We start from the raw sequence: 16,990 nt of genomic DNA, 5'->3' as shown, positions 1-16,990 counted from the left end.
GAAAGAGAGAGGTAAAAGTATTTGGTGGTAGTATAACATTCATATGGGTTAAATGCAAGCTGATTGCAGAAATGCTGAAGGACATCACAGTACCCATACACAATACTTGGTGATAAAGTGAAAGATAAATTCTGTTCCATGAAAGTAATGCATCTGGGAAAAAACCTGCTACCTGTATGTACACAGGGTGTATATATGCTTAATGATGGACTCTAAATGAACTATTACTGTTCAGAAGGAAGACTGTGGAGGCATTGTGTCTGTTTCTATGAAAACATCAGCCAAATACCCAGAGACAGTAAAAAACTAAAATCAGCTCTTAGGACTTACTATGAAAGAAAATTAGAGCAAACCAGAAAGCATTATTATGCCCCAAGTCCCAGATGTGCTCATATCATTAATACTAAGCAGAGCTCTCCTTATAGCATCTCAAAAAGGACAATAAAACTAGAAAAGTAGAAAGATGACAACTATGTTCCATTCATTTCCATATGAGGATAGATTAAACAGACTATGCTTCCTTAGTCTGGGAGGAAAAATGACTGGGGGTACTAGATAAATCCAAGAATGATAAGAAGAAAGTAAACAGGGACTGATTAGTCACACTTTCCTGCAATAGAAGGAAGAGGAGAAAATGACATTATTTGGCAGGATGTTTACAACAAGAGAAGTTTTTTTCCCCACACACAATACATAATGACACTATAAGATTTATTGTTAGGAGAGATGCATTAAGAAACTGAAAATATTTAGAAAATAAAAGTCCACCAAGCACTACTACTTCAGGTAGTGAAACTACTTATTTTCTAGATGCTAAAAACTAAGAACCCATGGTAGTGGAAGTGGTATTTTTCCACATTATAATTTCCTTTAAGCACCACTGGCATTATTTAGAGAGACATTACCATGCTGTATGGGGCTGTACCCCACAAGCTCCCCAGTTGAATGGTAGGGCTTGGAGGGTCATGGCTAATGGGAAATGTCCTTTATGGAGATGGGTAACACCTGGACTCCCACAGGCTCTGTCATGGGAACTGTTCTGATTGACACCTCTACCAGTGATCCAGGGTAGGAGATGGAGGGTACGTGCCTCTGATGCTGTTTGGGTTTTGCCTTTTTTCTTTTATATATTCTGTGTATTTCTCACACATATATTTGTAGCTCTCACCTACTGTATTAGTAGCTAGTTTTCCAAGTACTTTTCCATGGCCTTTCCCTAAGCAGAAAAAACAAAACAAATTACAGAGCTCCAAGCCCCAGGAAGTACAAGGCTCCATGCTGTCTTGGCTCTTCCTGGGAACCAAGGCTAAGAACGACTCTTCGAGATACATTCTCATTGACAAAGCACAACTAGTGCTGAAGGGGGTGCTCCAGAGAAGGGGCTTGACCTGGGGGGAAATTGCATCACCACTTGTCCTCCTAACTGGTGCTTTTTATCAATTATGCAAATTTTCTAAAGCCTATAAATTTGTACTCATCCCTAAAGGGGTGGGCTTTTGTGGATGTCTTTCTGTAAATGCTCCTGAAGGCCTTCTTTAAAGATCCATTTTTATATTACCTCCTTGCTAAAATTATCTCAAGTTTCATTTCCAGTTTGGGAAAAAGGCAACACCTCAAGGTTGAAGATGACGGAACGAGTTGGTTTACTCAAGGGCTGGTCTGCCATTCAAAAGTTATTGGAGCAGGGAGAAAAAAGGGCTGACAGGGATGCTATAAAATTCAACATGGGTACTGTCCAAACTCTGTCCTAGGAAGGAAAAGCCCTTCAAGGATGCAGGCTAGGACAGTGGGACTGGGCAGAAGCATTGGTGAGATGGCACTAGGTCCTGGCAGGCAGCAAGCTAAATCAGGGTTAGGATTTAGCCTGAAGTCTAAGACAGCCTAGGAACTTCCAACCATATTCTGTGATTTGATCCTACATGACTACTTTTATAGTCCCTTCTTTCAGTTTTTACATGTATACCTAACAGGGTATCTATTATTACACAGTTAGTGACTTTGTGCAGAAACCTGTGTAAGATATCCCCTCAACAGCCTAATCAGGAAGCCAAACAAATTCTGACTTTATGTCTGATTTTGTGTTTCTGTTACCCAGGTAATCAGACTCCACTTTTATGCAGGAACTCGAAAGAAGAAAGCTTATGAAAGCTTTTTTTTACAACTGAAGAAAATGGGAGTGGGGTTGTGTCTTAATGAACTACAGAAGGAAATAGAAATATGTCCAAAATACATCTGATCATAGGGCAGTAAATTTAACCAACTTTGGAGGCCACTTTATAGGCACTGTCTCAGGAGTGGAACTGTCCTGGGAGATTGTTCCTCCTCATAAGCACCACAGCCAAAACAACTGAGGGGCATAATCTTCTGAAATTTCTGGATTGTTCTGTTTGCAATGACTCACAGCTATACACAGAAATAAATGGGCTTAAAATAAGCTAGTGGTATAAGCCTCCCATCCTTTCCTTTTGAAGGCTTTGTGGCTTTTGATTTCTTAGAGAAATTATTTGTAGAAGAGCAACATACAAGAATGTTGTTACTGGCTTTTGAGGAATATTTTATTTAGAAATCCTTCCTTACTTCTCAAGGATGCTGGGTGCTGAGAGTGTCATGATTCAAAGTGTCAGGACATAATTTATACTTCTGTATCATTTCTACTTCTAGAATATTTTGTGTCTTGTTTAAAAATTTTTTAAAGCTTGTATCAACCTTTCCTTTCCTATCTAAAATTAGTTGGCTATGGATTAGGCATCAGAATTGAAATCTCCTACAGTAAGTTGAGAAATGTCTAGGGTCCAGTGTCAATTCATACTAATTCATGTCTTTTTTTTCCTGAAAGTCCTTCATGCTTTCAAAGCAGAATGAAAATGAGCATTATGTTCCTGGGTTGCCATGAGTCCTGAAATGCAGCAATTTCATCTTGCTTGACCAAGCCTGTTTTGAATGCATAGGTTTAAAAAACAAATCCTCTCCATAAACTCTCCCTTCATATTATTATAATGGCATTACAGACTAAAAATGTGCTGATGCTTTCCCCAAGTCTTATGATGTATAGTGGCTGAATTGTAAGGATGAATTGTAAGACTGAATTGTAAGACAGAAACAGAAGAGGAAAAAATATTTTGAATATGTCTCTAGTCAGTATTAAGACTCAGAATTTAAACAGGTTGGTTCTGTCTATAATTTTTTATATTTAATAACTTTAAATAATTTAATTTTTTTTAAACGAAGCAGGAGTTACCTAACTTCAGAGATGCAAAAAAAATTCTCTATATTGGTTGCAATTTATTTTTGTAGTAGTATGAATTTTGTAGTGGTATGAAAGCAGGTGAATTTATTTTTGTTGATATAAGGTATTAGGGACCATAAAAGTAACCTAAAACATACAAAGGCACTACATTGCTGAATTTTGTCAAATGACATGTCAAATTTTTGTCACAAAGCACAGCATTCTCCAAAATATGTGCAGTATAGATTAAGAGGGGGTTGCCTAATTTTAAAGCTGGCTGTAGTCTGTTGGATTATGTGTTCCAGATTTGTGAACATTTGCTCATTTGTTATTAGATGAGTCTACAGTGGAGCCAGATGCTTAGCTATAGGGGACACTCTGAGAAGCATTTGCTGAGACACATTCACCATCAGCAAGGGCCAAGAATTGTAAATAGCTATCTTGGGTCAGGGACCAAGTTGCTTTGAAAATCTAGTATGTCTAAAGAATTTGCCTTCCTCTTTTGATTTGTTCAGTAAATCCCTTTACAGACTTTATATTATTTCAGAATCAATCTTGATACATACATAGAGCTCTCTTTTTTTTCTCATCTTCTCTTCTTAGAATATGGCTCCAGGTGCTTTAGATGTTCTTTGGGAATACAAGGGCATAGTTAGCTTTTGTTTTTCTGTACCACACACACACAGAAAAATTAAGGTACTATGAACATACTGGCTTGACAGAAAGTCCTAGAGAACCTTTAGGCAGCAGATATGAGTGATGCTCTATGTCCACAGACTGAATGAACAAGCTGTATTCAGGTCTTTAGGCATATGGTATTTAGAATACATACATACATATATATATATATAAAATGACAATAGAGCTAATGGACTATCAGCAACATTTTTAAAATGTCACCCCAGCTATGACAGCTGGGCACTTGAAAACCTGTCCCTTATACTCAAGAATAAACAATCCTAATGTATGAATCTGTTCCCCCAGAAAGCATTTTCCTGAAAGCATTGATCTGATTGCATATCTGAATTAATCACATAGATGCTGTGGCTAGTTCTGCAAATCTCTCATTAAGGTTGTGACTGAAAGCAGTATTGTTCGGAGCCTGAATCCTGTAAATCCTTGAAACTGACAGTGCCTGCAGAGGCACTGCTATCACAACACTCAGATGGAAATTTACCTGGAAAAAAAGTAGACAGAGGCCTCTGCTAACTTACTTTCCATGTCAGTGTTTGATTTATTTCTCAAACCTGTGAATTTTAATTTCATGTGTGTAGTTAACCACTTTTGGCAGTGATATTTTCTCTTATTTCTTTGCAGTTCCACACCCTGGATTTTGTGCATTAACAAATTACTGCTGTTGCCTGTGACTCATATATTTATGTTTCTTCCTGGAAACCAGATGACTGTTGTGGTCTTTAATGCTGTAGTTGATCTTTGAATTCCAGAGTTCAAATCAGTGTTGCAATTTATATGGTCCACAAATTGCTAATCAGGAGTGATAAAGAGAAATGGATCCGTATCACAAGACTATGGGAAAATGCTCATACTAAATCAGAAACATCCTCTACTTTAATTAAAATACTGGTCTTAGTATTTTTGTTAAAGTTCAGGAAATCATAATTTGGGTCTATGGTTGCAGTGGCAAGTCACCTACATGTGAAGCTGACTTGTTTTTTTAAAAACATAGTGCAAGTGTGCACAGATTGCTAAGAGACTGGCCTTACCAGCACTTGTTTTGCTCTCTGACATTGACTTAAAATAAAATGGTTAGAGTAAAACAAGCTTTCAAAGGATGAAATCCCATAAGGGACAAGGTTTGGTTTTCTGTTCTGATAAGAGTTTCTCATGATTGACTTCCCATCCTTTATGCGGAAGAGGTTTGCAGCAATTGCTACTCACTACAATAATAAAAACTATTCTTACCTAATTTCCTAAAGCTACTTTAAAGTCTTTTTCCAATTAGTCCGCAACTGTTATAGGGATTTTTAATCTAAATTAAAAAAAGTAATCAAGGCAGTATGACTCTGCTTAGCCCTTAGGGAAGATTATCCATATTCAGCCTCTTCTAATGGCCTATTGCAACCTGATATATTGGCAGTCATCCAGCCTGTGTAGCAGTCCTAACAGAGGCTCAGGCCTTGAGCCCTCAAAAGAATTTCTTTTAAAATAAAGCAGCCTGTTTTTTGACTTATTTCTTTTTTCATTTCTATTTTTTTCTTACATCCTTATTTGGTGTAATTTTCTACCCTGAACCCTTAAAAGAACTTTTGTGTTAAATTAAAGCAACATGTTTTGTTTGACATGCTCCTGCTACTTTTTCTTTCCTTTTTTTCCCCCCTTACATTCTTACTTGGTTTGATTTTTACCTTGCTGTGATTGCTGCCAAAGCCTGAGCTCAAAATTCAGTCAGGGGAAAGGGATGTATTCTGCACTATTAGAGTCAATAAGTGCTCTGGTGCCACAAATATTCCCTATTGTTCTTCAATCCATCCTCTTAACATCAGTGTCCAGTTTATAAATTGCATGACATCCAGTAAGAGAGGATGGCTAGGAATAATCTCTGTTGTGTGCAGAGTGACAAATTCATCTTGTATTCTAAGGAATGGTGCTGATACAGAAACTAGAAATGTATAAAAAGACATGATCTTGCCATCCTGGATGTACTCTGGGTTCAAACCTTTAGATACATCATTCCAGTGGGAACTGTTAGCATGACATTGGTAGATGAAGATTCCTCAAAATGATTTCAGCTATTTGTATGAAGTCAGATTTTCTTGCCTTTTCATCGGAGTCTCAGATGTTTCTGAAAACTAAATAAAGCTAAGGGAATTAAATTTTATTGTTTGTTCATCAATCCAAAGAATGAATTAAAACATGAGAAAGGGATGTGTCCCAGAACTGCTAGACAGTCTGGGGGAATCTGGCCTCTGAAAAGTACACAATAAAATAAGCGTGTGAAGACAAAATATATTGATTAGGTTTTGGGATTTTTGACTGCCCAGCTCACAGGCCAAATTTACGAATCTAGGAACATTGCAGACCAGCTAAAGTAACATTAAGAAAAATATATCCCTGGGTCCAGGAAATATATCTGTGTATCTGTATCTGTGTTTACATATATTTGCATACTGAGGGAGGATCCACGCCTCTGTTGTGATATTTCAGATTCTGGAGTTTGCGATAGCTGTTTATGTTTGCCTGGGTACTGTGGGATTATCTGATCATCACTGTGGTCATTTGGAGGCAATAATTACGTGCTTATTCACTCACATCTCTCCATCAGGGCTTCCTCAAGGTATTTCTTTTCCTCCTGATTTCATTACATTGAAGCAATGCTCACACTGACACCAGAATAACACTACCAGAATTCACCCTCTGTCATTTCTTGCACATTACTGCTCTTAGATAGACTGACCCTGAAGACTGATCTGGATCTGATTAATTCAGGGTGCCATTTGTAGCTAAATTAAAGGAATTTATTTATTCCTCATTCCTAATCTAGTAGACTGTCTCTCAGGTCATCAACATAAGATGGTGCTGACAAATTGTTTTGCAGCAAGAGTAACTGATATTGCATCATGGCTCAGAAAAGAAAAGAAAAAAATAAAAAGGCTGTTTCAGTGAAAGTCAAAATGAAGTACACGCATTCATGCACTTTTCTGTGGAGGTAAGTGCTCATGCACTGATGAAATTCTGATGAAATTCTGATGATTTTCTCATCTGATTATTTTTCTGCACATTTCAGGAAATGGTTAGTTTGTCTAGCTAGTGCCCATTACGTGCAGCATATAATATAAGTATGATTTCACCTGATTAAGGTCAGTATATATACCCAAGTCAACAATAATACAAGTCTTCTAAAAATATCCATGTTTCTCATATGTCATCATAGTTCAGGATGCCAGGAAAATGCAATTCATATGCAAGTGTAATAAAGTAGAAAAGTCATCAGTGTTCTTGTAAGTCTTTTTGGTTTTACTCGCTTTCTAGAGATTCCAGCAATTTTACAAAATATGCCCTGTTGTTGCAATTTTGCTGCCAAGAAAGAAAAGCTGGTTCATTCTGTAATATAACCCTGTAATGTGGCTGCCTTATATTCAGCTTTTATATTATTCAATACTGTTTGAAGTGTTTCCAAGGTGACATCTAGCACACACTGGCTTAGTAAAGTATTTAATTAGCATAATATGATGAGGGGAAAAAATCATCTCTGGGTCAAGTCAGAGGACACACTTACCCTGAACTATATCTGTTCTGTTTTAAACAAACTGCTCTTTTATTAGAGACACTGGTTTTTTATTGTAAGTACTTGACCTTTTTCTGTATATTGATTTTCCTCCCTTCCTGATTTTCTAAGGGGAAAAAAATATTTGAAAATGTGTTTGTTAGGGTCCCGCTGCCTCTTAAATTCTTTAATTATTTTCCCCTCCACTATATACATAGCAGTCTTGGGTTTAGTTGGGATGACATTCTTTGTCTTTTTGTCACTTATAGATACATCATAAAAAATGGTATTTAAGATTTTGTTTCCTTGGTAGATGATGCCAAATATTGCCAGGCACTCAATAGGTGGCACTCTTACCCACAAGCTGCACTCCTGCAATGCTGTTACGTGGAGAGAGGTAGAAGAAAACCAAAACAAAAAAGAGTTCAATATTAAAAAGTTCCGAGCAGGACTAATCTGATCCTGAAATTAGCTGCTCTTTTCTCCTGATTTGTAGCACTCACTTAGCTCTGTGGAAAGGCATTATTTGGTGGCCACATTAAGTGAGAAAGCCAGCAAAAAAATTAATACATCTATGCGTAACAATATGAATAGTACTCTTCTTTGTATTCAAAGACAATGCTGAAAAAAACATCTCTCATGGCCTGCAGCCTCCCAGATTAAGAACTGCCTACCCACAGCACCTTGTGTGCTGGTCATTCCAGGCACAAGAACATAAATGTTCTCAAGAACTCTGCTATTTTGTGTTAAGCAGTGCTTTAAAAACAGTATTTCCAAGATCCTTAAAAAAAGACCATTACTAGATTTCATCCTGGCAGTGTGGCAGAAGTGCCAGATTTCATCCTGGCAAGAAGTGCCAGAACCTATTCCATTTTCATAGCACTAGGGTTGATTAGGCTCAGGAAAGTCTTCAGACTTCTTTGTGTTTATTCTGGGAGAAAAGTTCCCATTCACTTTAATAAATTTTGGACTGTGCCTTTCCTGGTTGCTATATGCTATTTCAGGGACATTTTTCAGTTAGCAAACTTCGGGTTAGCAAACATTGGCAATGGTCTTGGTTAATATTGGTAAGCAGGGGTTAGGAGATCTGCTTTTGCCTGTGAACCGTAAGTTTGGCAGGTCCAACTCTCTGGTCTTGGTATCTCTTCTATTAGCAAAATGGGGATAATAATCTCATTGCCATCTCCTCTTCTTGCTCACCTCACTGTGAGAATTCATGTATTTTTGAAATACTTAGAAATACTCAGAGAATGCTGTGTGAGTACAAAGCTTTGTTTTATTTTATTATTCAGTGTACTCTGTCTAAGGATCAGGAGATATTTGGTTTCCATTATGAAACTTGCCATAGGAGGACTTACTAGTGAGAGTATCAGAGAACTATTAAATCACACAGAGATTTTAGGAAAAAGGAAAAAAGAAGGGAAAAAATTAAAAGTGCTGCCCCCAAACCTAATCCTATCTAAACAGGGAAAACTTTTGCATTCTTTGCTTCTGCTGCAAAAAAGCCCACAGACATCTTGAAATTTACAGAAATTTACACACAAAAAACTGTCAGAGAGCTCCCTACATCATATGACAGGTCTCAGGAATTCAGTCATTTTACTATGTTTTGGGGCTGCTTTTCAATAGATAGTGTAAGCCTATCTATAGAAAAGCAATCCCAAGTTAGAAGTCCTTTTTGGAGATACGAGCCAAAGCTTTCACTCGTAACTTGCACATTTTGGATAAAATGCATCATGATATGTTTAAATAAATGAATAGTTCAAAACATGTCTGCTGATTTCATGGCATTTAACATAGTTCATATTTATCTGCAAGCATATCCTTTTTTTCCCCAAATATTAATGGATTTCAACTGCAGCACAAATGGTGCACACTCTTTTTTCCAGCAGTAAACACAGAAGCTTGGGAAGAGGGAACATCATGCAATTCTCTGGAGGTTGTAGTGCACTACACACTTCCTTTGCCAATTTCTTACAGTGGATGTTTTTCTAAAACCTTTGAACTGCAACTTCATTCTAACAAGAGAGAAAATATCCTGTTTAATCAATAAGACATGGCAGGGCGTGAATAAGTGCATATTTATGATCAAAGCTGCTTGTCCTAAATGAACATCCTCTAGTACAATTCAGTAAAACGTCTGAATAAGAGAATGCAATTTTTAAATAAAATGTTACTTTTTGTCAAAGAATTTGCATAATCTTAATTAAATGACGAATAATCTCAAAGTGGTGAATTCTGCTGTTTTACACTCCAGCCAATTAGATAATTCAATTTTCCAGGCTTTTTTATTGTGCAGATTAAATGGTTGTATAATGTTTTGGCTGATTTTTTTTCTCCATCTTAGCAGAGAACAGAACTAGCAGTAAACAGAAAATTATATAATTTACTAAAAAATAGCAGAATAGTTTTCTGGCCAGCCCTAATAATTAGAACAACATAAAAATAATAAAAAAACCCTCCCTTGGATTTTATGATAAGAAACTGTCCAAATAAGAAATTTTACTGCTGATGTAAAGACCGGTTTTTGAATCTCTGGAAAACATTTAAGTTCCAATAGATATTTTGGGTATCCTAATAAGTGACATCAGCTACTAAATACTGAGGCAGAAACATGCAGAAGTGATACCTTTCTTTTCTGCATTAGAACTCTGATGTTCTTTGCTTCTCCAGTGTGTGTTCTGTCCTCATCTTCTATTGCTGAGCAGCAAATCCCTCCTGCTAAACCCAGAACATGACTGAAAATGACTACTGAAAGCAATCCCCAGAAAAATGTAAGAGCTGGAAAGGGGAATTAGATGGAAGCAAAGATAGAACTGGGAATCCCATCAGTTCCTCTCTCTGATAAAGTAATTAAAATTGAAAGCTGAAAGTTCAATATATTCTTCTCAAGGGATACTGAGAGTGTGCTGTGAAATTTTTCTGTTTAGAAACATTTTCTGATCAGAGATCAAAGTAGTTCATCCACATGTGAAAAATTACGGGAAATGCATCCAGTATAAAAAAGTGAAATAAATTTTATTAATACTGTAGGCACACAGTTTGTGGTGATTGGGATGAGGCTGTGGCCAAGGCTCATTCCTAATGGGGTACAGCTGTGTAGGAGAGGTGACCAGTTGTTGGGGGTTAGGTTTGTGGTTTTTTTTCTTACAGAAATTTTTTTCCTAGAAGTTGCCAGGAAACGAACTACTGAGTACTTATGGGTGCTTGAGGAAAACAAAGACGTGGCCAAAGGGGAGTATAGCACTGGGCTACACCTTTTTTTTGGTCTCTGGGAGTTTCTCTTGGAGGCGAAAAGATACCTCGAGTTTTGGGGCAGGTAAAGGACAGGGCTGGAGGCAGCTTCTCTCTCTTGCTCTGGGCACTGGAGAGAGGTCGGCCAGGCTGCTGCTTGCCGCGGGAGGAGGTCACTGTCACCACCAGGTGCGGTCCTGGGGAATCTGCCATCGCCGGCTCGTGTGCCCCGGCACTCTGAGCTCCCCTCCCGCCCTGCTGCAGCGGGGCCGGCCCTGTCCCGCCGCCGCCGCTTCTCTGGGGCTGCTCTGAGGGCTTTTGCTGCGCTGTGGCCCCGCACTGCCCTGCCCTGCTGGGACATCCTGCTGTTCCAGCTGCCACCGATGGAGCTTCTGACACATCTCATCCAGCAATCCCGGGATTTTCCGCCGTTCCGGCCTGGTGCTCTCAGAGTCCTGCCGGGGCACCGAGATCAGACTGCCCCGGGCCTTGTGAAACAAAGCTCCCCGAGGTGCCTGCCTCTGTTCTGTTGTTAATGCTGCAGCTGTTGTTGTTTGTTTGCCTTGTTATACGTGGTAGTAAAAAACTGTTATTCCTATCCCCATATCTCTGCCTGAGAGCCCTTCAATTTCCTAAATTATAATAATTTGGAGGGAGCAGGTTTGAAGTCTCCATTCCAAGGGAGGCCCTGCCTCTCCCTAGCAAACAACTGTCCTTCAAGCTAAGAAAGTAGTATTGAAGGTTAAGGAACATGGAATACTGGGGTGTGCTGACCAATCACAAAAAGGTAGAGAGGGCACACAGGTGTAATGCATGTAAGATGAAGTGTATAAAAAGCTGTAAAGACAGTAAAATGCTGGTGCTTGGAACTTTTCTTTGGTGTCAGGTGTACTTCCTCCATCATAATACCAGTAATGCCACACCCATGAGATGAACACCTTTGTTCTGCTACAGATGGTTAAAGGAGGTGTTCCTTAGTTTGCTCAAGACTGCTTTTCTAAGCTTGTAAAGAGTGCAACTTTCCTTAGGTAATGCAGAGTACTCCTGTCTGGGTGTATGCTGTGAGGTTGCAGATCTGAGTCTTTTCATCATTCCACAATGTCTGTATCAGAAATGACATGTCTAGGGCAGGGGTGGGTGAGTGAATCAGTGGGAGAGGAGTTTACTTTGGAGATAGAGAGGAACTCCAGAGTTTCTTCTTGACTCACCTTTGACAGTATAAGTTTGATCTGGAAAACCACAAAGACTTTTTCTGACAGTTTCTGTACTTCCTCAGAACTCTAGCATACTTGTGCTTAGTGGAAAAATCATAGACTTAGCTAGCCAGAAGGAGGTTTCTCTATCTCCTCGACTCCCAGTACAAAACAAATAAAAAAGATGGATAGTTTTCAAAGAACACTTTCATACTATTTATTTTGTGCCCTTTTGTATATATTTTTAAACTTTTTTAAAATTACATTCTCATTTGGACCCCTAAGAATGAAAGTACAAATATAAAAGACAACTCTTGAGTTGTAGGAAGAGCTAATCCAGCCCTCAAAGGGAAATTTTTACCCTTGTTTCTTTGTTGAATTTGCTAGATAAAAGTATTTTGCAAATGAACAATGTTGTTAAGAAGATCCTATGGATGTGCACAAGAGCCTCTTCACTGGAACAGAGTAAATACACAGGATACTTCAAAGCCTAAGCAGTTTTGTGTTGACTAAACAAGAACTGTGGTCCCTGCTCATATTCTAGTCCTCTTATCATACACATTTCTCAAAACATTCACTCTACTATTTTTGTGTTTGTTGCAAGCACATATATCTAGGGAAAAGATCCACCTTTGAGACCTATTTTAAATGCCACTTCCAACACCTTTCACAATTGCTTAACTCCTTCCACAGTTATGTAGGAGATAAAATTTATTGGTGTTACTCTCATCATGATACTCTTTCAGCAAGAAGTCATCTTTGTCTTTTTAGAATTTAAATATATTCTTGCTACAAATACACAAAATCACTCTGTCTCTTGGAATTATTTTTTGCAGACTTTCTTAAGCCCATTATATTGTAGACCCTACTTCTGTAGCATGAGGCTCTACATTTTTATTATTTGCCCAAAGCACACCTGTTGAGCACTTCATTTCGCAGCCCTTAAAAAAAGGTATTTTTAAACATGCCATTTCAAAATAAAAGGATTTCCACGATTTTTTTTTTCTAGCAGATGTGTTTTATTTCAGTCTATACACATGCATGGTATCTCTTTTGGTCTGTGCACAAAGGTATATTCATTCAGTTTTGTTCCATTATTGCTTAAGATCCATTGCTGCTTTTGTCTCCCAGATACATGCATCCTTATGGACAATTTAAAAGAGCAGCAGAATGTTTCTGTCTTTATGACTATATTTTTGTCAGCAATACAGAAATAAATTGTTTGAAGAAGTATGTGGCTTCAACCAGTGGTCTTCCATTAGTCTCCAGGGTACTGTAATGTTACAGAAAATACCTGGCACAGATTTTGGAAAGCAGCATTTAAATAAAAAATTATTTGCTTCTATTTATCTTGCTTTGCCTACTGCTTTTTTGAAATGAGCTAATTGTGTAGTTTATTTTAAGAAAAACATGCCAAGAAAACTGAATAATAACAATTGCAGTTAAGTGCAGCCATGTTTGGAAAGGACTGCATTACTAAAGGGCTAGATCCCAGATTATGGTTAGTAATGGTTAGTAGAATTAAACGAAAATAATTTGAACAATGATTCATTTTAAAGAATGTGCTGTTCTTGTGTAATGATAATTGCTCACCAGATTAGTAAGTGAAGTCACTGTGATTACCACAAGGAGGGGATATTACAAATGAGAGGCAAGGCACTTGCTTTTATTTGGTTCTTAACCTGATGAGTTCCAATTTCTCTGCATATTCCTCTGGGAAAGAAAGAGACTGAGAAGCTCCCTTCATAATATCCTCATGATATGAGATAGCAACTATCTTTTCAGCTATATAATTATCTCATTCCTTACTGTTATCTGTAATACACCATTGCTGGCATTCTGGATGATTTCACTGCTCATAAAGATGTAGCTGTATCTTTTCTGTTTCCATTTTATTGCCTTTCCAGTTAAGATTTATTTTTCTATTTGTTTACCAAATATTTTTGAAGGCCTATACAATTAAATACATGCTACAGCTAGTATCCTAACTTTTTTCTGTAGTCAGCTTATTTCTTCCTTTTAGGAACATTCAGAAGTAGAAAAAGCTGAATCTAAAATCTATTGATAACAACTGGAACCCAAATGTGCATGAGGGAAGCAAGCTGAGACCTTCAATGCCTTTATTTGTTGATGTCACTGATATTTTATTTGTGTTCTTAAATCAGGAAAAACTGCAATATGCTTTAGTTTTTTTGTAATAAAACAGCTTTTAAAATACATAAGTTCATCACACTTTTGGGAACATATTATTACAATAAGCAATTTTTTCCAACTTTCTGCAATGCATCCTAGAGGATTCAGAGAAGAAAAGCATGCATGAGAAATTTTAATTTCAGTGCCTGTCCCCAATAATAAAAGGGTGGTAGCTGCTCTCTTGTTATTTGTTTCATGTTGTTTTATAGTCCAGAAAATTACTTACTGTATACGCTCAGTATCTTTTAGGTAAGGTTGCAGAAGATTTCTTTGACGTTACTGATCCCCCTGCAGTGAAATGCTTTGATGTAGATTTATCAGTTGTCTTGAAGCTATTTCTTATGGAAAAGACCAAACTTAGAAGAAATGACTCAAAGACAAGTTATTCCTCCAATCTTTTTAGCCACAATACCTCAGCTTTCTGTCATGGTTGAGATATTTAGTTATTCTTGATGTTTCCATGTTTTAGAGCTGTTTTGATCACTGTTACTTTGACCTTTTGTCTTCTCTAGGAGGAGAGTTACTGGTTGTTGTGGATCCTTTTTTGCCTCTCTTTTCTGTCTCATTTTCTATTCTACATTTCTTTTCTGCAGTTATCTGTTTATGGTTACGTCGCTTTATATATAGTTTCCTCTTGGAAAATTTTAGATTCTGAAAAACATGCCAAAGACTTGGAGTGTGTAGCATGCCTTCACAGTTATCTCTAGACCTATATCTGACTTCTTACTATGTGCTTTTAACCTTCACTAGCATTGCAAATATAACAAGGCTAAACCAAAGTGACTTTTAAATCCTTTTATTTTTTTCCTCCTATCATCCAGGCTGCCATATTAGTATGGTGAGGCAGTAGAATGGGCTGTTCACAGAAATTGTACGGGAGCCATTTTCCACATGCTTGTTTGGTGGCAAGTTCTCTGCCTTGTGGCAGGGGGTGGAACTAGATGATCTTTAGGGTCCCTTCAAACTCAGGTCATTCTATGATTCTATGTAGTGGTAGGACAGGATGTAATGGATACGAACTGAAAGAGGCAGATTTAGGTTAGATATTAAGATGAAATTCTTTACTGTGAGGATGGTGAGATACTGGAACTGGTTGCCAGAGAAGTCGTGGGTGCCCCATCCTAGGAAGTGCTCAAGGGCTGGGAGTTGAAAAATCTGGTATGGTGGAAGGTGTTCCTGTGTTGGAATGAAATTATTTTGCTGGTTCCTTCCTACAAAAAACATTTGGTTTATTATATAAACCAAATGGCTAAACCTTTCATTTCCAGGATAAATATTGACATTCTCTATATAGTCCCCAGAACCAAGAGATTCTCATTCACAGCTTACTGTTTGTTGGAGAGTTTTCTAATCATGCAGCTCCAGGGAAGTGTAGGCTGGTACTTTCTTGGCCTCCTCAGTATATGTAGTACATAGTATATGTAGGGCACAGGGAAAGCAGGTAAGAATGAGCCGGATAGAAAGTCCAGTTATGAGAATAAAATCCTTGGATGACAGAGGTTAGAAGATCGTGTTTTTCAGGACTGTTCAAGCAGGCTTACAACTAAGAGAGCTATTTGGGGAAGAGAAAACTGTTACTTATTCCAGACTGTGAGTGAAATTTCATTTTTCCTCAGACATTAGATTATTAGAACTTTACCTCTGCAGAAAAATAATTTAAAGTTTTGAAGATCCTTGCCCTGAAAAACACCTTTGTGTTTCACTGGCTACACAGGAATTCTCAGCCAGTGGAAGACACTTCAGAATATCCCCCAAACACAATTTATTTTGCTGTCATGCTTACATTCTCTAGCTTCTTTGCACACTCAGTTTTCTTTTCTGAAAAAGAGGGGGAGTGCTCAAGATCCAGTTTTCTGTCAATCTCAAGAAACATAGCTCAGCAAAGGAATAGTTTACAAACTGGTTCTTAAGAGCTCTAAGTGCAACTAGATAGAGTCAAATTACAACTCTCACAGCTGCTATACCACTAGTAATAATTGCTATACTTGCAATGACTTGGAAACTGCCTGGGGCTTTTTGGTCCCAGTTTTCCAACTCCTTGCTTATCTTATAGGTAACATGGACATGTCTTTGCTAAAAATACAGTTAAATACAAAAACTAAAAAAAAATTTCCAAGACCACTGGGACACTAAGGAAAGACTCAGGGAAAGAGCTGAAGAGGAGAAGGGCAGAGGAATCTGAAGTATGAGGAAAAAAGCTTATAACTCCACAGCTTTTTTTAAGTACTCCTTCTCAGAAAATATTGACTGAAACGACATGGAAGATTTCCTCTTAACCACAATTTTAAAAGCTTTCATAAATATTGCAATAAAGTTAAATTCATTGCTAGTTAAGCCCTAACACTGGCATAAGCTTATTTCTTATTCTGATGACTGAGCTGCAGCAGAGAAGCAGCATTTGAAAAGCAGAGGATTTATACTGCAAAATTTAAAATATCTTTCTTCATGGAATAATAAAGGACACTCTCCATATTCTATTCTGATAGCCAATAAAGTATAAGACCAGCTAGAAAAATAAGGAAGGCAGAAACATAGAATAAATTAGGAAATTATATTTACACTACCATAAATTACCACAACAACATTTTACTTTATTTTACAAACTTTTCTTGTAAACTACAGCATGCCAAAAAATTCCAGTGAGGGAATAAGTTGTCAAATCTCATTCCAAATTACCAGAAAAGATTTCCATTACCCACTACAATTTTCCCATTTAATAAGTTACCTGAGAGAATTTGGCTGTTAAGCACAATTGAATGCTGGGAAAGGGAGCATAAAAGAGCCCTAAAGGCTTTTGTGTCCATAGCTTGTCTGCCAGCAGAATTCAAGACAATCTTTAGACCTTGAATTTGTGCTCCCTGGCAAAATACAGATAAGTTTTTATGCTGAATTGGCATATCTGGTATCCTCACAAACACT

This window comes from Sylvia atricapilla, chromosome Z (assembly GCF_009819655.1).
Source record: "Sylvia atricapilla isolate bSylAtr1 chromosome Z, bSylAtr1.pri, whole genome shotgun sequence".
Lineage (NCBI taxonomy): Eukaryota > Metazoa > Chordata > Aves > Passeriformes > Sylviidae > Sylvia > Sylvia atricapilla.
Note: the sequence above shows the minus strand (reverse complement) of the source record.